Source organism: Monodelphis domestica, chromosome 2, assembly GCF_027887165.1.
Source record: "Monodelphis domestica isolate mMonDom1 chromosome 2, mMonDom1.pri, whole genome shotgun sequence".
Lineage (NCBI taxonomy): Eukaryota > Metazoa > Chordata > Mammalia > Didelphimorphia > Didelphidae > Monodelphis > Monodelphis domestica.
The window spans coordinates 191,702,292-191,727,569 of NC_077228.1; the positions used below are offsets into that span (position 1 = coordinate 191,702,292).

General features: G+C 41.0%; 1 long non-coding RNA gene across 2 annotated transcripts in view; it reads right to left on the reverse strand.

Annotated features, from left to right (window-relative positions):
* The window catches only part of LOC103096512 (uncharacterized), a 39,253-nt gene extending 14,227 nt beyond the window's left edge, over positions 1-25,026 (reverse strand). The window contains exons 1-2 of one of the 2 annotated variants that reach the window (XR_461975.3): positions 24,357-25,026; positions 2,426-2,915 (exon numbers count right to left, since the gene is read on the reverse strand). This is a non-coding gene — a long non-coding RNA (uncharacterized LOC103096512). The other variant, XR_008916340.1, reaches the window with a different exon arrangement.
* Positions 25,027-25,278: the final 252 nt, after the last annotated feature.

Consider the following 25,278-nt stretch of genomic DNA (forward strand, 5'->3'; position numbering starts at 1 on the left):
CTTATGATTTCAATTATCAACTTTATGCAGATGACTCTGAGATCTACTTGTCTATCCCTGAACTCCCATATATTTAATCACCTATTAGACATCTTGAACTACATTTCTCACAGACATCTTAAACCCAATGTGTCTAAAACCAGACTTATCTTTCCCCCCAAACCCTCCCTTCTTCCTAATTTCCCTATTATTATTATTATTATTTTACACTCTTACCTTCTGTTGTAGAATCAACACTAGGTATTGGTTCCAAGGCAGAAGAGAAGTAAGGACTAGGCAATGGGGGTCAAGTGACTTGAAAATGTCTGAGACCAGATTTTAATCCAAGGCTTCCCATGTCTAGGTCTGACTCTCTATCCACTGAGCCACCTACCTGCCCCCCACTATTATTTTTGAAAGTACTATTATCCTCTAAGTCACCCAGGCCCACATCCTATGCATTATCTTCAACTCCTCGCTCTTCCCTGACTCCTTACAATCAATTCAATGGTCAAGTCCTGTTATTTCTACCTTCATAATATCTTTTCTATATGTTCCCTTTTCTGCTTTGACACTGCCACCATCCTGGTGCAGGTCCTCATCACCTCACACTGGAACCATTAAAATAGCCATCTTATTTGTCCTCCCTGTCTCAAGTCTCTCCTTGCTCTTGTTTAGTCCTTTCTTCGCCCAGCTGTCAATTGTTTTTCTTAAGCATAGTTCTTTTATTTTTTTTTAAATCCTCATCTCCTACCTTAGAATCAATACTAGATATTGGTTCTAAGTCAGAAGAGTGATAAGGGCTAGGCAACGGGGAGGGGGAAGGGGTAAGTGACTTGCCCAGGGTCACACAGCTGGGAAGTATCTGAGGTCAAATTTGAACCCAGGACCTCCTTCTCTGGGTCTGACTCTCTCAATCCACTGAGCTACCCAGCTGCCCTCTCTTAAGCAGAGTTCTGACCATTTCCTGCCCCAACTCCCTGATTCAACCAATTTCATTGGTTTCCTATTATCTAAAAGATCAAATATTTGCCTTTTTTTTAACCCTTACCTTCCATCTTAGAATCAATATTATATAGCAGCATTGACAAACCTTTTAGATATTACATGTCCAAACTGCACTTTCAAGCTGCCTGAGAGCTTGATAGAGGGGCAAGGCATGTGAAAATTATCCCCAGGTGCAGTGGAGAGGGGGTACAGGGTAGTCCCCTCTAGCACACCAGGGCACATATGCCATGGCTTTGCCAACAAAGCTATATAGTGATTCTAAGGCAGAAGTACGGCAAAGGATAGGCAGTTGGGGTTAAGTGACTTGTCCAGAGTCACACAGTTTAAAAGGGTCTGGGGTCACATTTGAACCCAGGACCTCTTGTCTCCAGTCCTGGCTCTCTATCCTAACTGTCCCCTATTTCTCTTTTAAAGTCCTTCATAAACTGGTCCTTTCCTCCCTTTTCCCTGTTTCTCATACTTTATTTCCCACTATAGGTATACCCTGCAGTCCAGTGAAACTAGCCTCCTTGCCATTCTTCATATCAACCCCCCATCTCCCAACTTGTAATATTTTACTAGCCATCCCACTTCCCTGGAATGCTGTCCCTCCTCTTCTCTGCCTCCTAGCTTCCTTCAAGTCTCAGCTAAAGACCTATATCCTTATGGGAAAATATTCTAAATTAATAAAAATTTTCCCATTCTAAATAAATAAATACAAATATCAAAATAGGTCTTGATCAATGACACAAGTAAAACCCAGTGGAAATGCACGTCGACTATTGGGGGGGAGGGAAAGAACATGAATCATGTAACCATGGAAAAATATTCTAAATTAATTAAATAAAAAGTTTCAGTTAATAAAATAAAATAAAGACCTATATCCTACAAGAAACTTTTCCTAGTCTCCCCTAACTTTAGTGCCTTTCCTCTAAGATTATCCCCAATTTAGCCCATCTATAGCTTGTTTGTGCAAAATTGTTTGCAGATTTTCTCCTGCTAGACTGTGAGTTCCTGTAGAACAGGGGCTGTTTTTAAACCTTCTTTGTATCCCCAACACTTAGCAAGTACAATGCTTGACATACAGTAAGTGCTCAACAAATGCTCTATTCAAGGAATGTTAAAAGACTTGCCCAAGGTCATATATAGTTATAAATACCAAAGGCTGGTATTTGAACCCAAGCCCTCTGACTCCAGAGTCAGTGTTCTTTTCGTTATATGCCCTGCCTCCTTCTTTTAATATTTACATAGGTATCAGGGTTAGCACACAGCCTATCCATTCCCCTTTCTTGCTACATGTCTGGACTGCTTTCCCCATCATACATCAATTTGGTAATTTCTTTTATGTCATTATTGTGCAAATCACAGTTGGAAGTTGCTGTAGCCTAATTTATATCCACCATAGTCTCTCCATTGCCCTCTGACCCATAAATTAAATGTTTGGGGGATTGTGTCGTACCATGATTTGTAGTCATAGAGCATCCTTGGAAGATTACTGATGTTAAAAAAAATAACTTTTTTTTCCTCTTAGAGAGAAATGCCCATTTGTTTCACCAAATGTAAAACTATCTTCTCTCTTCCTATTGGTTATCTCTGTATGTAGCCAATTGTTCATTTGCATTATCTTTTCAAGATAGAAGTATTTATGGACCAGTTCAATGGGTGGACCATCCAACGGCATATCATGGACCAGGCAATAAGCATGCTTCATTTCTTCAGTTTTCATGTGCAGATTCTTTGGCTGATCTTTTCTGAGTCACCATGAATTTCATTTCAGAGCCTCTGCAGTGTTCCAAGGGCTTGATGCAATCAGCACAGATTTATCTGCAAATGGGAGCTTCTGAAGAACATCCCCATCTATAGGATCCCTTCCTTTAGGAATCTGTACAGGATATCCACCATGGTAATGGCAAACACCTCCAGCCAATACATTTTCCCTTGTCTTGTACCTAGATTAACAGGAACAACAAGAACATGTCTTTACAGTCTTATAACTGACTGAAGTGTTCAGAGTGCACAAGATAAATAAAAATATATAATTAGCATTTAAATAGCGCTTGAAGATTTACTAAGTGCTCTACATTTATTGTCTTTTCCTTTTTTTTTTAACCTTTACTTTCTGCTTAGTAACAACTCTAAGATAGAAGGTTAAAGGCTAGGCAAATGGGGTTAAGTGATTTGCCCAGGGTGAGCATCACACAACAAGGAAGTATCTAAGGTCAGATTTGAACTCAGGTCCTCTCAACTCCAGACCTGGCACTCTATCCACTGTTCCCCCTAACTGTCTCTACATATGTTGTTTGATTTGATCCTTAACAACAACATTGTGAGGTAGGTGTTATTATTATTCCCATTTTACAGGTGAAGAAACTGAGACCCAAAGAAGGTAAGCAACTCAATCAGGGTCACACAGTTAAAGTGTCTAAGACAGGATTCTGACTCCAACGTTTCTACCTCCAAACCCAGCACTCTATGCAATATACCACTTAGCCGTGTCCATTGTCTATTGACTCTGAAAGAATATTTGATTTGGTAGAGCGAAATTTATAATCTTCGGTAGCATCAGCAAATATTTGTACGGTAAAACTCTTGCTGATAGATGCCATCTTGGACTTCATTTTAAAAGGACCTTGGAAGTTATCCAATTCAACCTCCTAATTTGATAGGTGAGGGAACTGAGACTCAGAGAGGTAACTTGCCTAAGGCCACACAAGTAACAAGTGTCAGAGCCAAGACTTGAACCCTTTACCTTTCAAAGAGGTGTTCTTTTAAGAAAATTTTAAAAAATCTTTCTCTTCCATCTTAGAATCAATATTGTGTATTGGTTCCAAGACAGAAGAGAAGTGAGAGCTAGGCAATGGGGGTTAAGTGACTTGTTCAGGGTCACAGAGTTAGCAAGTATCTGAGTCCAGATTTGAACCCAAGACCTCCCATCTCTAGGCCTGGCTTTCTAGACACTGAACCACCTAGCTGCCTCCCAAAAAACTGTTATTTGAACCAAACAATGCTGCCTCCTTAAATCTTGCTTTTATGTCTTCCACTTAAGTTCCTCTCCAGTGCTTCACTGTGTCCCCTCGGTTTGGCAGGTTATATCTTCACAGCCCAAGCTCTGGAAGGTCCAGTCATGCTGAGAATATCAGAGTGTGGTCCAAGTGATACACCATCTTTCTTCTGAAAACTAGTCTAGCTAAGTTCAAAGAGTTAAGTTCACTGTAAGACTGACTGAAGGACAATGAAATCTCATAGATCACCCAGAAATGGACAGATGGAAGGTACCTTAGAAACGATCTAGTCCAATAGTTTAATTTTACAGCTGAGGAAACTGAGGTCTAGAAAAAGGAAGTGATTGGCCCAAGATCATGCAGGTGATATCAGAACTGAGATTCAAGCCTTGGTCCCCTAGCTCCAGATCTGATATTCTTTCCACTGGGAGCCATCCACCATGACTGTCTAAGTAAGCCATGGAAGGCCTGCCATACACAGCCCTGGTTGCACTGTCCTCGTTTATCTTAAAATTCATAGAAGACAGAGAAGGGATAGAGTCTTCATCATTTCGCTCCCTGACGCGCTCTCTTATGCAGATGATCACGTGGCTCGAGTTGGAAGGGACGTTATTAACATCAATGTTTTTATTGGACAGACAAGGAAACCAAGGCCCAAAGAGGATAGCAGGGATCCCAGAAGATGAAGTTGAAGGTGAGCAAAATTGGATCAGGCAAAAGAGAACTGTGCAAGTCATAAAATAAAGGACACGATGTTCAAATAATCCTGTTGGTAGAGGATTGGGTGGAAGCACACTGGATTTGTTGCTTTTCACAGACAGATTTTCAGTAGGTGGCTAAAAGACATGAGAAGAGTGATTGTGGAGCTGAGTTGTGGTAAGGGAGAATAGTGGGCCTATTGTTGGAGCGCAGATAAACAAATTGAGAGCTTTCATCTTTGGGTGTGGGCCTGAAACAAGTTCCAAGACAGCTTAATGATCCATCATATGTCCTATCCAGGCAGTGAGTCACTGGTGAATTATATTAACCCAAATCAGCCTTCCTTGCACTGTGGATCAGTAAGAAGGCAACCAGGAGAGCTAATACACTCACATGGCCCAGCCACTCTCTTGATAAAGCTATATTTTAGGCAGTGGGGAAGATAAAAATGGCCATGTGCATCAATCAATCTTTCTGCAGAAGACAAGCTGGACTTCACTTGCAGGGGCTGGTTTGGCATAATTAGGTGAATGCCTTAGGGGATCATAGGTTCATGGAATTAGAGATAGAAGAGGCCATAGAGGACAACCACCTCATTTTACAGATGAGACAGCTGAGGCCCACAGCTTTTACATGCTTTGCCTGAGGTCACAGAGCTAAGAAGTACTTAAGGTGGGATCCAAACTCAGTTCTCTCTGACTTCAAGTCCAGCATTCTGTACCAGCCTGCACTAATCACTGAAACTTGTGATTCTATAGTTCACTAACTAACTAGGGTTGGGAACCCAGATTCCTGTTGGGATTTTTTTAACCCTTAAACTTAGCATCATACTGCGTATTGATTCCGAGGCAAAAGAGCAGTAAGAGCTAAGGCAACCAGGGTTAAGTGACTTGTCCAGGGTCACAAAGCTAGGAAGTGTCTGAGGTCAGATTTGAGTGCAGGACTTCCCATCTCTAGGCCTGGATCTCTATCTACTGAGCCACCTAGCTGCCCCCCCCAATTTCTTATTAAAAGGAGTATTTCAGATCCTGGCATAGAGACATGAACATAAAAGAATGTTCCTCTGTTAGAAAAGACAAAGAAGGAATTCAGAGAAATCTGGGAAGGTTTATATAAACTGATGCAGAGTAAAATAATCAGAAGCAAGAGAGTAAGAAACAGTTACAGTATTATAAATAAAAACAATAGAATTGAATGAATAAATTGAATTGAATGAAAACAAAAAGACTTCAAAGATAGGACTATGGAGAGGGATTTGATCTGGGATTTCACAGGTATAGGGAACTCTTGTGTGTGCAAACTCCTTCTAACATCATAGATAGGCACCTTCTTTGCAACTTTTAGAGCATTTGGGAATTGAAGAAGTTTTGCCCAGTGTCACACAGCTAGGATATGCCAGAGGTTGGACTGAGATCTAGGTATTCCTGCCTTTGAGGCCAGTGTTTTTGCAATCATCCATCTTGACTCTAAGAAGAGATAAGGGAACCAACTCTCCTCTTTCCATTGCAGAAGTGACATATTCAGAAGCCTACATTTACTGACATAAGCCTTTACTGGATCAGTTAGGTTTCCTTATGTCTTTGTCATCAAGGGAAGTTGACTAAATGGGAGGGGCATGGGCAATTTATACAATTTCTCTTTGGAGATTGCAATGCCTTTTTTCTTTTCCTAGTATCCTTACATTGCTAAGCCCCATGGGATAATGCATGTCATTCTGCTATGCCCTCTTGGTTTTTCTACTACTAGGTGAGATTTTTCCTGTGATTGTGGTTTAGCTGTAAGACACTATTGGGGGGGAGGGGTAGCTAGGTTTCCCAGTGGTTAGAGAGACAGATCTGTAGTTGGGAGGAACTGGATTCAGATCTGACCTTAGATACTTCCTAGCTGTGCTACCCTGAACAAATCACTTGCCCCGGATTGCCTAGCCTTTGTCCTATTACAGAATTGTTTCTAAGAAAATAAGGGTTTAAAAAAGAAAGAGCAAGTACTTAATATATGTTTTGGAGGCAGTTAGATGGCACAATGGATAGAGTGCCAGGTCTAGAGATAGAGGACCTAGCTTCAGATACTTCCTAGCTGTGTGACTGGACAAGTCCCCTAATTCCCACTGCTTAACCCTAATTGCTCTTCTGCCTTGAAAACTATTCTAAGACAAAAGATAAAGGGTTACTTTTTGTCTTTTGTTTTCCAAAGACACTATTGTTGGGAGAAGGGGAACTTATATAAATAGAACCATACCTACTAAGTGCCAAAGTAGATATTTGTATGCTCTTTATTTTACAGTTGAGAAAAACTAAGGCAGTCTAAGAGACTTGCCCAGGATCACAAAGTTAATAAGCACTTGAGACCAGATTTGGACTCAGGATTTCCTGACTCCAGGCCCAGCACTCTATTCACTACAACATCAGGCACCCATGCCTCTGAAGGAGAGAAATCCTCTTTTCTTCCCCACTCTCCATTTGCTTCTCTCTCTAAAAAGAACAAGATAAAAGGCTTGAGCAAGTTTTCATCTTCTCCAAGATTTCCTGGTCCTCTTTCCAAAGTACAAGGGGCACCAACTGAGGATATGGATTGATCTCTGACTCTTCAACTCATAAGCTACATTCGTTCATCTAAAAGGAGGTAAAGAGACACAGAGTCAAAGAGATACCCACTGGCCCAGCCTCAAGTCACCTTGCTGAGTCCTGATGCTCTAGCCACCATCAGTAGGGGAACAGTCAACAGGCTGCTAGAATGCCAAGTTTCTCCCAACCTTCATGAGAAAGGCCTGGAGTTACCTGATACAACCTGGAGGAGTAATATGTGTCTAAGACATTCTCTTTCTAAAGATCCAACTGGACATCATCTCTTCCTACTCAGGAACTGATAATGGGATGGCATCATCATCCCTAAGCGACTGAGTACTTTGGTACTGTCACATGTGGTTGGCTGCAAGAAACCAAAGAGTTTGTCATTCCCAGAGCTCCCAAGAACTGTGTAGCTACACAAACCCAGTCAGAGGCAGGCAGGGCACCTCTGCAGGTACCCACTTGCACTTGCATCTGGAAATGACTGCTAGGGAAAAACAAAAGGCATCAATAAAATCTTAAAACAATTTTAAATAAGTGTTCTCCTGAGGAAGAAGCCCTTCCAGGCTCCATAAATGTTTACTGAATTGAATGGAGGATTTGACTTATGGGGACTGATTTGATTGATAAGGGCAGTCTACTGAAGTTGTATTAAAAGTGAAATTTGGAGACCACTGGAGGAGATGAACAAACTATAGCAAAACTCCAGGGTTTCCAAAAGTCAAAGAGTCTTCCTTTTCAACCTTACTGGGAGTTCTCCAGTGTTTAATCTGGCCTAAATTGACGCTGCTAAGAGTATTATATTATATTGTTAGACTTGATATTCCACAAGGGGACTGATGAAAGAAGAGAGACACCATTTTTACACAACGTTTCTAGCAACACTTTTTGTGGCAGCAAAGAACTAGGATCCAAGTCAACTCACATGTTAGAGAATAAACAAATCAGCATAGGTGAATATAATAGAATATTACTGTGCAATAAGAAATAGACATGATGGATACAGAGAAGCATAGGAAGACTTACATGAACTGATACAAAGTAAACTTAGTAAAGTCAGGAAAACAATGGAAAAATGAAAATGGAAAGAACAATAAAACATAGGAATTGAAGGTTTTCAAATTATAATGACCGGGGGTAGCTGGGTGACTCAGTGGATCAAAAGCCAGGCTTAGAGACAGGACGTCCTGAGTTCAAATCTGGACTCAGATGTTTCCTGTGTGACCCTGGACCAGTCACTCAACCTCCATTACCTAGCCCTTACCACTCTTTGCCTTGGCCATACACTGTATTAATTCCAAAATGGTAGGTTAGAGTTTAAAAAAATAAATAATGACCAACGCTGGCTTCAAAGAAAAGATGTGAAAAGATGCCTATTTCTTCCCCCTGTTCTTTACAGAGCTGGGGAGCATGAGTGTGGCACAGTTCATGTTATGTTAGAATTCTTTGAAATGCCAGTTAGTTTTAGTGAACTTTTTTTTTCTTTTTAAATAACATTTTATTATAAGGGATGGCTCTCCGGGAAGGTATGGAGGAGAGATAGAGTGGGGGGGGCATGTAGAGAATGTAAAAGCCAGAGACAGCATTACAATTTATTAGAATTTTTTTTTTTTGGAAGGGGGAGACGGCATCTTCCTGTCTCATCTAGGCTGGAAGTTCAGTAGCCACTTATTGGCCCAATCTTACCACTGATTTTCATGGAATCTTTGACCCTTTATGTTTCTGACTTGGGAAGCATTTGCTCCTCCTGAGGTGGGCTGGTGACCCACTGTTCCCAGAGACTCTTCATACTGCTGCTGGACTTAATATAGATTCTGTATTAGCTTTAGCTCTACTGCAGCTCAGAACTCCTGAGCTCAAGCAATCCACCAGTATCTACTTTTCTCCACCAAAAGGGATTACCAACATGCATCACGAAGCCTGGCCAAACTATTTTTTTTTAAAGAAAGTATTAGAAGAATAACAACCTGATTTTTGCTGGCACAAAAGGACAAAGAAGCCCAAGGTGATGGCTTGAGCTAGCTCTGTAGATTGGGAGTTTGGGGCCAACAAGGAGAACCCAGCAGAATGTTGATCAAAAGTAGCTGAGCTCACATTCTGAACCTCCTTTCCAGGCTAACAGTAACTAATCTCAGTAAAAGTTAGCCTACAAAACTTCAGTTCTCCTTAGTCCAATTCGGCAAATATTTAGAAAATCCTGCATGGCCACTTCTCAGAACAGCCCCTTTTATTTATTTTTAAAGGGATGTTGATACCTCTTATATTTATATCACAGTTATTTTCAGATATATCCTTCCCCCTTGCTACCTAGTGAGCCTTCCCTTGGAACAGGAAAAAAAAACATAAAAGAAGAAGTAGAAGCTGATTCACAGTTATTTGGCATAAGGTTTGCCTGTGAATAATGAATGGGCAAAAAAGCCTGGCATAGGGAAAAGCATTGGCCTCAAGATTCAGAAGGCTTGGATTTAATTCCCAGCTCTGGTACTCCAGCAGCCTTGTGAGCTAGGACAAACCCTTCTCTTTGAGCCTCAGTTTTTTCATCTGAAAAATGAGCATAAGATTTGCTCTACCCACTCACGAAATTGTTTATAAGTATGTTTGGAGTGATGAGGATAAGAGAACGGTCACGGCTATATGATCAAAGCTCATTTATCTACCAAGAAGTGCTATAATAAAAGTGAGCTAATGTCCAAATGCAGAGAAGTCTTTTGAGACTTCTAATACCTTAAGGGTTAGCCCAACTTGGGGTTAAAAAAAAGCTATAATATTTTAAGTTGGGCTCCCTTAGACATAGAGACTTAAATTCAGTGCTGTTTAGAGGTGATCTTTGAGTCTTAGTCACTACTAGGTACTGCAGAGCAGGAGAGAAAAGGACTTTTTAACTGGAGTCATTAGATTTGGGTTTAAATCCAACTGTTACCATTTACTACCTGCGAGACCTTGAGCAAGTCACATTAGTGAAGTATAACAGGGTCCTAGACAAATGGAGACCCAGTATTACACATGTACTTAATCAGCACTGTGCCTGGTACTGACCCATGGATTTGCTTGGGGGACCTTCCTTCTGGGCACCAGCAATGAAGAGTCCTGCCACCTACTTCATTACAGGGGCAAGTATTTTGTGACTGTTTCCTTCATACTATACCACAAAGAAAAGCCTTTTAGGTGTAGCTAGGTGGCTCAGTGGATAGAGAACCAGGTCCAGGGATGGGAAGTCTTAGGTTCAAATCTGACTCCAGACACTTCCTAGCTGTGTTACCCTGAGCAAGTCACAACTCCAATTGCCTAGCCCTTACCTCTTTTCTGCCTTGGAATTGATATTTAGTGTCAATTCTAAGACAGGCGGTAAAAGCTAGGTAACTGGGGTTAAGTAACTTACCCACTTTTTAAAAGCCTTTTAATTGGTTGCTGCACCAGCATTAGTGCCTATAAAGCCGCCAACAGAATTTCTGAAGCTATGGAAGATTGGCCTTATCCCTATTGGGCTAGTTCATGAGCATATGGCCTCTTAGGCAAACACGGTTCCAGGATGGAGTCACCTCCTCTCTGGGCCTTCTTTCCTTTGGTACAAGGTCTTATGAGACCTGAAAAGGTTAGGACTGCTCCAGTGGTGGAGCAGCTGAGCCCAGGAAGAAGCTAACCTCAGGGTTGACTGAAGCTAACTCTTCGGGGGTGACTTGCTTGATTCAGCCCAGAAGTGGATCAGCCTAGCAGCCCAGATACAGTACAATCTGCCCTGGAAACGAAGGCGAGACCTGTCCATTTGGCTGTGCTGGATCCAGGAGTTAAAGGAGTCTGTTTGTAGCTCACCCTTTAAGTTTGAGCCCACTCTCCCTAAAGACTAACCTGGAGAGGGGAGAGTCTACCCCAGTTTGGGGGGTAAAAAAAAATATTTTTGTACTTTGGCGCTAGCTATGTTTTTTTCTATTACTATCCCTTTTTAAAAGCTAATTGATGTTCATTGGTTAACATCACTGCAGGTAATCAATCATGATTGACTGTGAGAGAAACACATTGGAAAGGGAGCTCAAGCTGATGGCATTAGAAGATCCTTGTTGTCCCTGATACTCTGAAGGGGGAGAGGTAGCCCCCTGTGCTCTCAAGGCCTGACCTTATAAAAGATGCAGAAGTCAAGTGTTTTGGCAGAAGGAGCACTGGACCTGTACTGAAGTCCGTGGGTCAAATCCTGATGCCTCTACCTACTACCCACATAACAAATCCCTCTCCCCAGTATGGGCCTCAGTTTCCCCCTCTGTAAAATAAGAGGTTTGTATTCGGTGTTCTCCGAAGTCACTAAATCCTGTTTGTGAACTTTACAGCCCCACTTACCACTGACTTCCTCTCACATGACCAGATAAAGGTGTGATGTGTGTATTTTTTTACATTCAAGTCCTTGCCAGTTGTTTTCAATATTTTAATTAATGTATACTTTATTGTGTTTGGGCCCCATAGACTCTTTGAATCAAGTATCCAATTAGAAAGAAGTTGAAACAGTAAAAACCTTTAGATAAGCAGAGCCCACAACCACTCTTAGAGCTGGGGATTACATTTCCTGAGACTGGATCTATGAATCTATAAATCTAAAAAAGGTTGGAGCATGTGGGTCAGTCCAACAGATATTTTTTTAAACCGTTACCTAGTATTTTTTTAACCCTTACCTTTCATCTTAGAAGCAATGCTATGGATCGATTCCAAAGCAGAAGAGGAGTAAGGGCTAGGCAATGGAGGTGAAGTGACTTGCCCAGGGTCACACAGCTAGGACGTGTCTGAGGCCATATTGGAAACCAGTCCTTCTGACTCCAGACCCTTAAAAGGCTTTTCTTCACTGTATAGTATGCAGACAGGAAACAGTCACAAAATACTTCTTGCCCCTGTAATGAAGTAGGGGGCAGGATTCTCCGTTACCGGTGCCCAGAAGAAGGGACCCCCAAGCAAATCCATGGGACAGCACCAGGCAGAGCAGAATAAGTATGTGTGCAGTACTGGGTCTCATGAGCAAATTTAACCATTTACAAAGTGCCCTGATTATGTGAAGGACAATGCAGGAGATGCTGAAGGAGGCAGGACTTGGTTCCTGCCATCAAAGAGTTTATAGTTTGGAAGAGAAGATAAGACATCCATAAACTAATGTCTATCAATGGTGGGTATCAGAGTGAGGCTTTTATGTCCATTGGTTTCCACTACAGACTGATGGAAAGTTGTCATTTAACCTGTTTTAACCCTAGGCAAAAACTAGCTTCAAGAGGGATGAGATATGGGTCTCAGTAAGTTCCGACACTCCTTTTCATAGGGTTATAGGATTAGAAGGGACCAACGCTTCGGTTTACAGATGAGGTTAGGTGAGTTGACCAGGGTCATTCAGTTAGTACTCTCCCCTCTCTCTTCTTCTCCCTTTCCTTTCTCTTCTTCCTTCTTCCTCTCCACACTGATAGAAGTTTGTCTCACTGATACAACTTTTCTGTGAGTAGGCAAGAATCAATAGTCTGTTGGAGTTTAGGGATGTTATAATGAGTTGGGCTTTAAAGGTCTAATTTGATGTGATGTTCAATACAATATTGCGGAAAAGCATTACACTTAGTTTTAAAAAGCACCAAGATTTTTTCCATTTTCCTGGTTGAATTAAAAATAGATTATTGTAGATATTTTAAAACATTCTTTTCCTTCATTTTTTTTCTTTAGAATCCTGGCCATTATGAATTTAGGGGTTAAAGCAAGGCAGAATTTGATAAGGCCATAAAAAAGATAAATACAGAATGCTACAGGATTTCAGAGAAGGGAGACATTGCTCCTGAGTGGGTGGATGGGGCAAGCCTTTGTAAAGGAGGTGGTATTGGAGCTGGGCCTTGAAAGTCAAATAGGAATCCAGCAGGCAGAATCCTAGGACAATGATGGTGAACCTTTCAGAGACCATATACCATGCCCACCCCCACTACCAAGTTCTGAGCATGCCCCGCCCCACTTACCTCATACAGGGGAGGGAGGAAGCACTCCCATTGGGCTGCTGGGCAGTGGGGCAGGTGAAGTGAGGAATGTCCTCAGCAAGCGTAGAGAGGGGGATGGGAGTGGCCAGAGTGTTCTGCTCTCCTCCACTTCTGCCACCTGTGAGCCACCCATCTTATCCCCTGTGCACTCCCACTGGGCTGCTGGGCAGAGGGGGTGGGGGATGTGAATCAGACACAATGGAGAGGGGGAGGGGAGCAGCTCCCCAAGTCCCTCTGTCTTTCTAGTAACAAACTCCAGGGGGGATGGAGGGGGGGGGGTAAGGTGGCATGCATGCCCAACAGAGAGCACTCTACGGACCATCTTTGACACACAAAAGCATTTATCATACAGTGAAGACTGAGCAAAGACTGTAAAACAGCAGAATCTCATGAGGTGTTCATAGAGGAATATGGTTTTATCCAGAGTACAGCTTAGTGGATAGGAGTGCTTTCTGTAGTTAGAAAGGTAGGGTTGAATTGTTGGGGTGAGCCTCAAATGTAGTAAATTAAGCATTCGGAACTTTATTTGGTATGTAACAGGGAGTCATTGGATATTTTTGATCAGAGTAATAATCTCAGAGGATACATTAGGAAGAGGCACAATATAATAAGCGATTCCTCTCCATCACTATATATTTTTTTGGTGGAGAAATTAATACACTTGTGTGTGTGTGTGTGTGTGTGTGTGTGTGTGTGTGTGTGTGTGTGTGTGTGTTGAGAGAGAGTTGGAACTTCAGAGGTATCCTCTCCAGCTCCCTCTTTTTATAGATGAGGAAACCTAGATTCCCAGGAGTTAACTGATAGGTAGAATTTGAACTCAGGTACTCTGACTCAAGTTAATGCTCTTACCACTGTATAGAGGCAGAGACTTCTGCATTTTCATCTCCATAGTCTAGCACAGTGCCTGGTACACAGCAGGCATTTCTTAAGGGCTTCAACAAGCTGCCTAACTGATACTTCTCAGAGCCCTGAATTTGGGATCAGAAGATCTATGCTTAAATTTTAGATTACTACTTACTCTTTGACTTCAAAACATTTTCCTCCGTTTTCACATTTATAAAACAAGGTGGGGCAGGGCAGCTAGGTGGTACAGTGAATAGAGTGCCAGGCCTGGAGTCAGGAAGACTCATCTTCTTGAGTTCAAATCTGGCTTTAGACATTTAGCAGCTATGTGAACCTGGGCAAGTCACTTAATGCCATTTGCCTCCGTTCCTCATCTATAAAATGAGCTAGAAGAGGAAATGGTAAACCACTCTAATATTTTTGCCAAGAAAACTGCAAATGGGATCATTTAGAGTCAGACATGACTGAAACTGAACAAGAAAACAAAATAGGGGAATTTGACTAAATGACCTCTAATATTTCTTTCAGCTTTAAAATCTACAATCCTGTAAGAGAAACATAGAGGATTTCTCTTACAGTATGGGAATAGGGTGACTTGGAATGGGGGGAGTAAATGGAGGTAGAACTATCAATTAGATGACTTTTAAAACAGGGCAGAAAAGAGGTAATAGGAGCCAAAACTTGAATGGTGGTTAGGAGGAATGGGAAGGAGGAAACAGCTACAGAGGACTTGTTCATGTAGGGTATGGGAGAGGGAGTGATAACTCTGAGGTTTTGAACTTGAGGAACTCCAAGAATGGAGGTACCATTAATAAAAATAGGGATGTCAAGAGGAAGATGGTTTGAGGTGAGGTAAGGTGAGAGGAAGGAAGAAAATGACGAATTCAGTTTTGGACATGTTGACTTTGAGCAAAATTTCGAAGTGGAGATGCCATGGGAACAACTGTTATGAATAATCAAATAAAAAATAAACCCCTTAAGCTCCCTATCTCCTGTTCTACTTTGAGGGTCTTAAGTGATATATATGCTCAGGACCAGATTTTCCCTGAGGGTAGGCAGTGGGGTCCAAGTGGTCCAAGTGGGTCTATGGTATTTGCACCTAAGGGTTTAAAAAAAAAGATCTTCATTGCCACTAGTAAGTCATCTAGGATCACAGGATCATTTCAAGCTGGAAGAGACCTCAGAGGCCATCTTGTCATTTTACAGATGAGGAGCCTGGGGCCCAGAGAAGATAAGTATCTTGACTCAGTGGAATGAAGTTCCTAGGATTTAGTTTTGAAAGGAACCCTATCCCTCATAAAGTCCTACGCTGATGCCTTGCCTTGGTGTGGAGATCATCCTGGGCTCCCAAAGGGTATGCCAATAGCACGTAAGTTCTGGCAGAGTCTACCTTGCTGAAAAAGATTTAAATATGGCCCTGGCAACAAACCAAATCTGTTTTCCAAAGACCAACCTAGCTAAGTACAGAGAGGCTCATTACTAGTAGGCTGACCATCTGGTGATGGATTATTTGGCCATGGCAACCCATGAATCAAATGAAAAATACAAAATGATTCTCCGACCTCTATGGAGCAGAGTGGTAGGAAAGGGGAGCAGAGAGTACTAAAAATCACATATTTTTTAGCCTGCCTATAAACTTTAATTTGATTATTCATACTCTAAATGTGTGATGCTTTTCCAGTGACCAGCAAATAGACATATTGCTAGAGGAGCTGAATCATAGCAATCTTGACATTCTTGCTAAAAAATGAAACCAGAAGAAAATTGCATCTGAAAGGCAGGATGGCTCATAGCCCCTCCTTGGAAAGGAAAACAAAGAAGTTGGTGAAGTGGACTTTATTATATGCCCAAAGGCAAAAAGAAATATTATCTTATGAGGTGTTTAGACATCACATGTTGCAATACTAGTGATAAGTATTTGCAAAAAAGAACACCCCCCAAATAATGGCAGCTCAAGTGACTTGATAGGTAGGGTACCAGGCCTGTAACTAGGAGGACCTGGACTCAGATATCTACTTCCTAGTTGTGTGCCCCTGGGTAAGTCACTTAACTCCAATTGCCCAGCCCTTACCACTCTTCTACCTTGGAATCAATAGGCAGAATTAATTCCAACATGGAATTGATCCTAAGACAGAAAATAAAGTTGTTGTTTTTTTAAAAGGGAAACAAAATTGCAATAGCCACTCATATAGGTTGCTGCAAATGAAGAAGCAAAGAAATTCTATAAAAAGAACATGTTAAAACCCTCCAAATTAAGTCAACATACTTGGTGACTTCAACTGAAGGTAGGAAAAGAGTTGGAGAAAAATATGGGGAAGCCCACAGAGGAGGAATGAGAAAGGCCAAAGCCTTTTTTTTTTAACCTTTACCTTCCATTTTAGAATTAATACTGTGTATTGATTCCATGACACAAGAGAACTAGGCAATGGAGGTTAAGTGACTTGACTTGCCCAAAGTCCACAGCTAGCAAGTGTCTGAGGTCAAACTTGAACCCAGGACCTTGCATCTCTGGACCTGGCTCTCAATCCACTGCCTCCAATAGTTTTTATTTTTGACAGATCATGTAACCAGTGTCCAATAAAGCCTAGGCCATTTGTGAGACATGACTCTGGATTGCTAAAGAGAATGCAAAGCATTAAATGACACAATTCATGTGTAAAGAGAAGAGCAGCCGCCACACTTGCCTGGGAGATGGATGTGGTTCCAAACTATAGGTATATAGGGGAAGCTGACTCCTACCATGTTCCTGATTTCCAGCATGCCTCCCTTGAGATTGCTAGAATGGACTTCATTGGGTGAGGATAGTCTTTCCTTCTCACCCTACTCCTGCCCCCTATCCTCTGTTTCTCTTTCTCTGTGTCTCTGTCTTGCTCTATGAGAGTTACTCCACACAAATATTTCTGGTGCACTTTTTTTTTTAACCCTTATTTTCTGTCTTAGAATCAACATTGTGTATTAGTTCCAGTGTAGAAGAGCACTAAAGGCTAGGCAATGGGGGTTAAGTGACTTGCCCAGGGTCACACAGCTGGGAAATGTCTGAGGTCAGATTTGAACCTAGGACCTCCCATCTCTAGGTCTGGCTCAATCCACTGAGCTACCCAGCTGCTCCCTTTTCTAGTACATTCTAATCTGTGGATTAGTTTCCTTTCACCATTTCATTTGCATGAATGAGTTTGTTCTCTTTTTTCCTATTTACTATGGTAGTTTTTTGTAACCAGGATTCATTGGAAAGGAAGGAGTTAGGTTGGCCAGAAAAAAACAAGGGCTTCTCTCCCCTTTAGAAGCAACCAGGGAAGCAGCTTTCCTTCTGAACCAGATTCAAATCCCTCTACTAACAATATTTAAGAAAATAGATGAATAATTCTAGACTGTTACCATTCTTAGAGATGGATGAGGGAAGCAGTAAGTGCCAAGCCATGATTCTTCTCTTTCTCCCCTCAAGGCAGAAATTATAGTCTCTTTTGAGAGGGGTGGGCCAGATTCCAGAGATATTTGTCTGTGCCATCTGCAAGCCGAATCTATACCTTTAGACAATCCAGGGGAACACACCCATCTTACATGAACATTACTATCCTTCAGATGGAAAAGACTTTGCTAAAGACGTGGAAGTTATCTCAAAATTGTGCAAAACTAGTAACAAGGCAAGAAAAAAGAACAGCAATTAAAAAAGATATGTCATGCAATTGAGACATCTCAGTCCTAGAATATTTACAAACTGAAAGTGGTAAAGAATATAAGATTCCAGGGGCAGCTGGGTAGCTCAGTGGATTGAGAGCCAGGCCTAGAGATGGGAGGTCCTAGGTTCAAATCTGGCCTCAGACACTTCCCAGTTGTGTGACCCTGGGCAAGTCACTTGACCCCCATTGCCTAGCCCTTACCACTCTTCTGCCTTGGAGCCAATACACAGTATTGACTCCAAGACGGAAGGTAAGGGTTTAAAAAAAAAAAGAATATAAGATTCCACTGTGATATTATTTGTTGGGTGTGGAAAAGTAAAGAAAAAATTTAAGAAGCAAAAAAAAAAAGTAAAGAGAAAGAAAAAACCCAAAATCCTGCCTTATACACTCATTTCCAACAAAATACCTCCCATCCATATTTCAAAATTATTCATCCCCTTGACCCCAACATATCTTGGCATTCCTTTTGTCAGTAGCTCACATTTACTGATCTGTGCCCATATTTTCTCCCTCCAATATTATATGGCAGAGATGATTTTGGTTTTGCCATTGCATGGACAGTACCTAGTAAGCCACCTAACCATGGTTCTCTGAACTTTTGAAAAAAGACTTTGATAACTATTTCACTGTAATCCTGTAATTTAACAGAACTTTCTTTGTAATTCTATGCATTTTGTATTGGGCATTTAAGAACATGATTCTGAGAAGGGGTCCATAGGCTTCATCAAATTGCCAAAGGGATCGATGTCATACAAAAAGTTAAGAACCTTTTGAGCTTAATAAATGTCTCAAGCTGAATAAGTTATACTTGTATGAAAATTATCTCACCTATATGAAAATTATTTGGCTAAAAGACCTACTGCTAGGCGGAACTACTATTAGTTGGAAGGCCTGAGGGCAGGTTGGGAGTCTGCAGATTGCTGTGAGTCAGTTTCCTGGTGGACCTGGTAACCTGTTTCTTATGCCTAGAATAGCTTCTCCACCCCCTCTTTATCCATTGAGTTCCTACTTGTTCTTTAACCCCCCACCAGATGCCACCTTCTCAAAAAGTCTTCCATAAGCTTATTTATTCAGTTAAAACTTTTTACCTCTGACTTCACATAATACTTTAATTTATAGCACTCTAATGTTCTTATCACACAATATTGTGTACTACAGATACCAATGCCTATCTAATCCCTCGACTTAACTCACCTTCCAAAATGGTTTCATGGGGATGTGGCCATTGCATGAGCTACAGCTTCTTGAAGCCACAGGTGAGAAATAAATGACAGATGGACACCAAAGGTGGATGAGCAACCCTGGAAAGGGTTTGGCAAATCCTCACACCAGAGACACGCCATGTACTCCAGCCAGGTTGAGGGCCACCAGTAGACCTCAAACCTGTCAGTGAGTTAGGGGAGTATCTCTCACAAGCACGTGAAGACTTTCCCCCACAGAATGGATGAGATGAGAATGATTTGTTCCAGTGGCCATGAAGATGACTGAAGCAGGTGCTGTAGAGTGCTTAGGGTGCTGGTCAGACATTGAAGACACCCAGGTCATTACTGCATTGAGGACCATCGTCAGTCGTCCTGACTTTTGTCTCACCCCTGGATCTGGAGGACTAAGTGAAGTTGGTGATTTTGTGCAACTCTTCCTCACTTGAGTCCAGTTCATTGGCAGGTCAAGATATCATCCCGTGATGTTACTGGTCCTCTTTAAAATAAAAGATGAGGGGGTAGCTGGGTAGCTCAGTGGATTGAGAGCCAAGCCTAGAGATGGAAGGTCTGAGGTTCAAATTTGGCCTCAGACACTTCCTAGCTGTGTGACCCTAGACAAGTCACTTAACCCTCATTGCCTACCCCTTTCCACTCTTCTGCCTTAGAACCAACACACAGTGTTGACTCTAAGATGGAAAATAAGGGATGGAAGAAAGGGAAAGAAAGAGAAAGAAAGAAACAAACAAACAAACAAAAAGAAAGAAAACAGAAGGAAGAGAAAGAGAGAGAAGAAAAAGAAAGAGAGAGAGAGACAGAAAGAACAATAGTTACTCCACTAGACCAAGCTTCAAGAGGGCAGGGAAATATTTTGCCTTAGTTTAACAAGCCTTCTAGACTTAGCCCAGTGTTCTCTGAGTAGAAGACACTTGATAGGTTTTTTACTCAATGAATGAATGAGCATAAATACATTCAAATCTTTTTTTCTGGCAATGTACAAGCCCAGGTCAGAGAAAATGGAGTCCCATGATCAGGCCAGTCATAATAGTACAGTAATGGAAAATGTGCCGGACTTGGAGGAGGGCCTGGTTAATAAGCTGTGCTCTTTACTACCTTTTTTACCTTAGGCAAAGCATTTGAATTTCTCTGGGCTTACCTATACAACAAAGTTGTTAGATCAGACAACCTTCCAGCCCCAAATAAAACTATATTCTTATGATAAAGGCTGATCTCACTCTCTACCAGTTATAAGGAACATGAGGTCTGGACAGCAAAGTCCCACAAAAGATCATTCTATATTTAGATCCTGGACAGAGGACCTTTTAGCCAATTACGAATCTCAAAATGCACAAAAAATCGAATCATTCTGAAAGTGATACTGTAATGGAAATGGAGTGGCCCCCAAGGGAAGTGGGGGGAGGCCTTCCAGGTCCCCTGGTGATAAGAACCCAGTGCTTATTCTTGGAGACAAACAGGTAGGCTATACCAGTGGAAAATTCATCGGGAAACATGCTGCTCGGAAGAAAGAAAGCAAAACAAACTATTAACTGGCTCCTCAGGACCAACCCAAAGAGGAGGAAGGATTTTCCAAATATAAGAATGTCAATTTGATTCTTTCAAGGGACTTGGCTCTTTTCTCCACTCTGGGTTGTCTAATGATGGAGCTTTCAGTCTAAGCTAAACTTCCCATTCTAAAAGACCTACCAAGAAGAAAGGTGCAAATAAAGGGAATTTGGATTCTAGTAAGCAATCAATTGTGAATCTACTTTTTTCCCTTTGCTCTTTACAGAACTAAAAGTGAATAGTCTGTTGGTAAAAATGAATATAAATGGAAGAAGAGCTGGAGTTTGGGGACAACTGAGTGCAGCCATAACTAGGGCAGGGTAGCTATGGCTTTTTCCCAGGTTGCTTACATCTGGGGGAAGTACTTTCTCTTTGGGGGTGGGGAAGCATGCTTCTTCTCTGCAATGGTCACCAGCCAACACCTCGGCAGGGATCATAGGGGAAGAGGATATGGGAAGAGCCTTCTACTGTTCCAGGTGAGGGAGCAAGAACATAGGCCAGAAGAGGATGGGGAAGAAGGAAGGAATTGGTTAGCCCCTCTATCAATGTAGACAAACTGCCCTCTGTATATGCAGCTTTCTTCCCTCCCTCTTCCCTGAATCAGGCAGGTTTCCCTGTCTGCCTTGCTCCTCTGACTTTTTTTTAATTGTTCCCCATCTCAACAATTATTCTTGTCACAGATAGAAAAAATGTTCTAGGGAGAAAAAGATAGCTACAGTTCTAAAAACTAGAGATATTTAGACAGAGAATCCCTTAACTAGGGCTCCTATACTGGGGTGGGAGGTGATCTGTGAATTAAATTTTTTTTGGTAACTTATTTCAACATAATTGATTTCTTTTGTAATTATTTTGTCATTAAAAACAATATTCTGAGAGGCGGTTCATAGTCCACCAGAGGAATCCATGATACAATGAAGATTAGCAACCTTCAATTTAGGAAGAAATAGCACCTACTAAGATATTTTGTCTGAACTAAACAATTATATATTAGAAGACATTCTGCTATTCTTCCCTTCCTTTTCCAGGACATCATAGCAACCCAGAAATCAATCAGGATCCATAACATCCATCAGTTTTTCAGACATGGGGGATAAATGTTTGATTTTTTTTAAACCCTTACCTTCTGTCTCAATATCATTTCTAAGATAGAAGAGCAGTAAGGTCTAGGCAATGGAGGGTAAGTGACTTGCCCAGGGGCACATAGCAAGGACGTATTGATTCAAAAGCAAAAGATAAGGGTTTAGGAGGAGGAGGAAGACGAGATGGCCATCAGGGATGTGACCCTTTCACATATGTTAATCTTATCTTAATTAAAACATGAAGACAAGAAGAAGAATATCTTATGAGCACCTTGGATATTTTCATACTCCCTTCAACATCTCAGCTAGAGCAGTTGGTCCAAAGAATGATGAACATTTTCATTTAAGAGGATAATGACTGACATTTAAATAGAGCTTCAAGGTTTGCAAGGCACCTCATATCCTCTTGCATCATCTCCTTTCAGCCCTAAAACCTGTGGAAGTAAAATACTCTAAATTTTAATATTCTAATTTTACAGATAAGGAAATTGAGGCTGAGAGTGGTTAAATGACATCTAGGGTTTTACAGTCTTTCAGAGTTTAAATTCAGATTTGAACACAGATCTTCCTGAACCTGAGTCCAGGTCATGCTCTTTAGAGAGGCAGTGTAGATAGGGTGATTTGGAATCAGGAAGATCTGAGGTCTAAGGTGCTGGTGCTCACCAGCTGCAGGACTCCAAGAAAGTCCCAAATTCTTTTTAAACTTCATCTGTAAAATGTAAAGAACAAAATCAATAATCTCTGCTTACACAGACTTGTCAGAGTCAAGGAAGATAATTTAGGTAAAGCACTTTGCAAACATAAAGACACTACATAATGGTCAGTATAATCCATCAACAAGTATTTTATTAAGTGCAGAAAAAGGGGCTAAGTAGGAATGTTGACAAAAGTGAAATCATTCATCCTCAAGTAGCTTATCTTCTAATAAAGCAGGCAACGTGAAAATATATAAGCATATACAGAATACACATATGAAAAATAAAAACAAGGTAATTTGGAAGAGACCTCTGTCACCTGAAGTGGGGGGGCGGGGCAGAATCAATAAAGGCTTTGTGTAGAAGGTGGTACTTGAACTGGGTGCTGAAGGAAATCAAGGATTGTATGAGGTGGAGGTGAGAAAGGAGAGGATTCCAGCCACGAGAGGCAGCCAATGCAAAGATGCAGGAATGGGAGATAAAATAGCATGTAGAACAGTATGACAAGACGTAGGGTGTATGAAGGAGAGAAATGTGTGAGAAGGCTGGAAAGGTAGGAAAGAATCAGGTTATAAAGAATATTAAATGCAAGGCAGAATATTTTATATTTGATCCCAGGAAGGCACTTGGGATTACTGAATAGGGGCATGACATGGTCAGAAAACACTTTAGTAAAATAAAATCACTTTGATCAACTATTTGGAAGATGGATTGGAATGGGGAAAGACTAGAGGTGATAAGACCTAATAGGATTGCTGTATCCCATGCAAGAGGCATTAAATGCCTTGAATTAAGATAGAGGTCATTGAAGAGTAGAGAAGAATACATATATGAGACATATTGAAGAGATAGAAACAAGACTAGACAACTAGTTGGATATGTGAGGAGCAAAAATAATATCAACATTGTGAATCTCAGTGACTAGAAGGACATTGGTAACTTTGACAGTTGTAAGAGTTCTGCAAAGTAGTAAGTTTTGGGGGTAAAAATAAAAAATTTTGTTTTGAGTATGTTGAGTCTACAAGAGATCCTTTTCTAAATGTTCAACAGACCATTGAGATGTGGTACTGGAGCCCAAGAAAGAGAGATTGATAGATACCGATATGTCATTTTTTCTTATCTTATTTCAACTCAATCTGTCTGTCTATCTATCTGTCTGTCTGTCTGTCTAGGAGTCATTGGCATAAAGATGATCATTGACTCAATGGTTGTTGATAAAATTACCAAGTGAGATAGTAGAGGAAGAAAAGAGGGCACACCTACGGCAAATGAACAAAACTTGGTAGATGAACTAGCAAAGGAGACTAAGAAGGAGGGATTAGACAGAGATGAGAAGAACTAAGAGACAGTAGCATCACAAAAACAGAAAGAGAAAATATCCAGGAGGAGAGGATGGTCAACAGTGACAAATATTACAGAGAAATCAAGAAGGATGAAGATTCCAAAGAGGCCATTAGACATGGTAATCTAGAGATCATTAGTAATTTGGAAGTGAGCAGTTTTGGTTGAATGATAGAAGTATACTACCTTATTACCAAATCCATTAACCTTTTTACTTTAAACAAGAGCAAACATCTTTATTTGAATACAAAATGGGAGCTTCCCACATATTTTTTGGAGGGAGAAGACTTGCTCTAGATTGGGAACCAAAACATGGATGAATAAGAGTATGACTTGTTTGGCATTCCAGTTCTTACTCCTGAAGAAGTAAAATTTAATAATAGATTTAGCTTCTAATATTAATATTAGAGGAATCAAACTGTGGTGCTGACATTCAAGGATGGGGAAAATTAGCAATGTGTTAAGTTTTATAAACTTGAGCCCTTAATTCTTTCAACTCTGGAGGTTATTAAATATCTTCAATTGACCCAAAAGAACTCTGATTCATCTCTATTGGAAATTCCTTCCACCATGGTGATGGTAACCCCTTAATGCTTTAGTGGAGCTTCTCCATGAATTTCTAAGTCTAAAAATATTTATCAACCGGTGGCCAACCTTTTGGTCATGAAACTTGAACTTAGCCAAGCCATTCCTTTAATGAGAGACACACATACAAATACACATACACAGTTTGTCTGCCCATACCTGTGATCTTTCCAGTTGGTACGTACGGCCTGTCAAAACTTATCATCCAATGATGGAACCTTTGAGAAACGAAGGTCAAGTCTATATCCCAATCAGGTATAATAACCATAGCTTCAAAGCCCTGCCAGCAGATATTTCCTATAGCTATAAGAGGAATAGAATCTTGGGGGTGGAGGCAGTTTAATTTTCTCCTGGAAACTGTTTTAACTGTCAGAGACAGAGACAGAAGGAAGAGAGGAGAGGACCTAAGAAAACAGGCGATAAGATTATTGGGGAAAGAGCTTTCTCCATTTTATTGTAGAAATTTGGAATTCAGGGTCACAATTAATTATTGAGAAAAAGCATGAATTTTTCTTGATCTGTGAGGAAAAATAGCCCTTGCCAATGAGCTCTCATTATAAAAGAATGAAGGATACAATAAGTAAATAACTTCATATAACATATATGCAGTATAACTGGATTACAGCATCAGAGGGGAAGCACTAGCAATAAGGGAAGGGGGTAGATGGGTCCTAGGAAAGGCCTCGCTAAACACAGTTGGATTTGAGAAAGCTAGGGTAACAAGGAAACAGAGACTAAGAGCATTCCAAGCATGGAGGTCAAGCCAAGGCAAAGAAGGAAATGAAGATGACAGATGGACAGGGGGCAGCTAGGTGGTTCAGGGGATAAGAGACTTGAGCCTAGAGATGGGAGGTCCTGTGTTTAAATTAGACCACAGATAGTTCCTAGCTATGTGACCCTAGGCAAGTCATTTGAGTCCCATTGCCTAGCCCTTACTTCTCTTCTGCCTTGGAACTGATATTTAGTATCAATTCCTTTTTTTTTTAAACCCTTGCCTTCCATCTTAGAATCAATACTGTTTATTGGTTCCAAGGCAGAAGAGCAATAAGGGCTAGGCAATAGGGATTAAGTGACTTGCCCA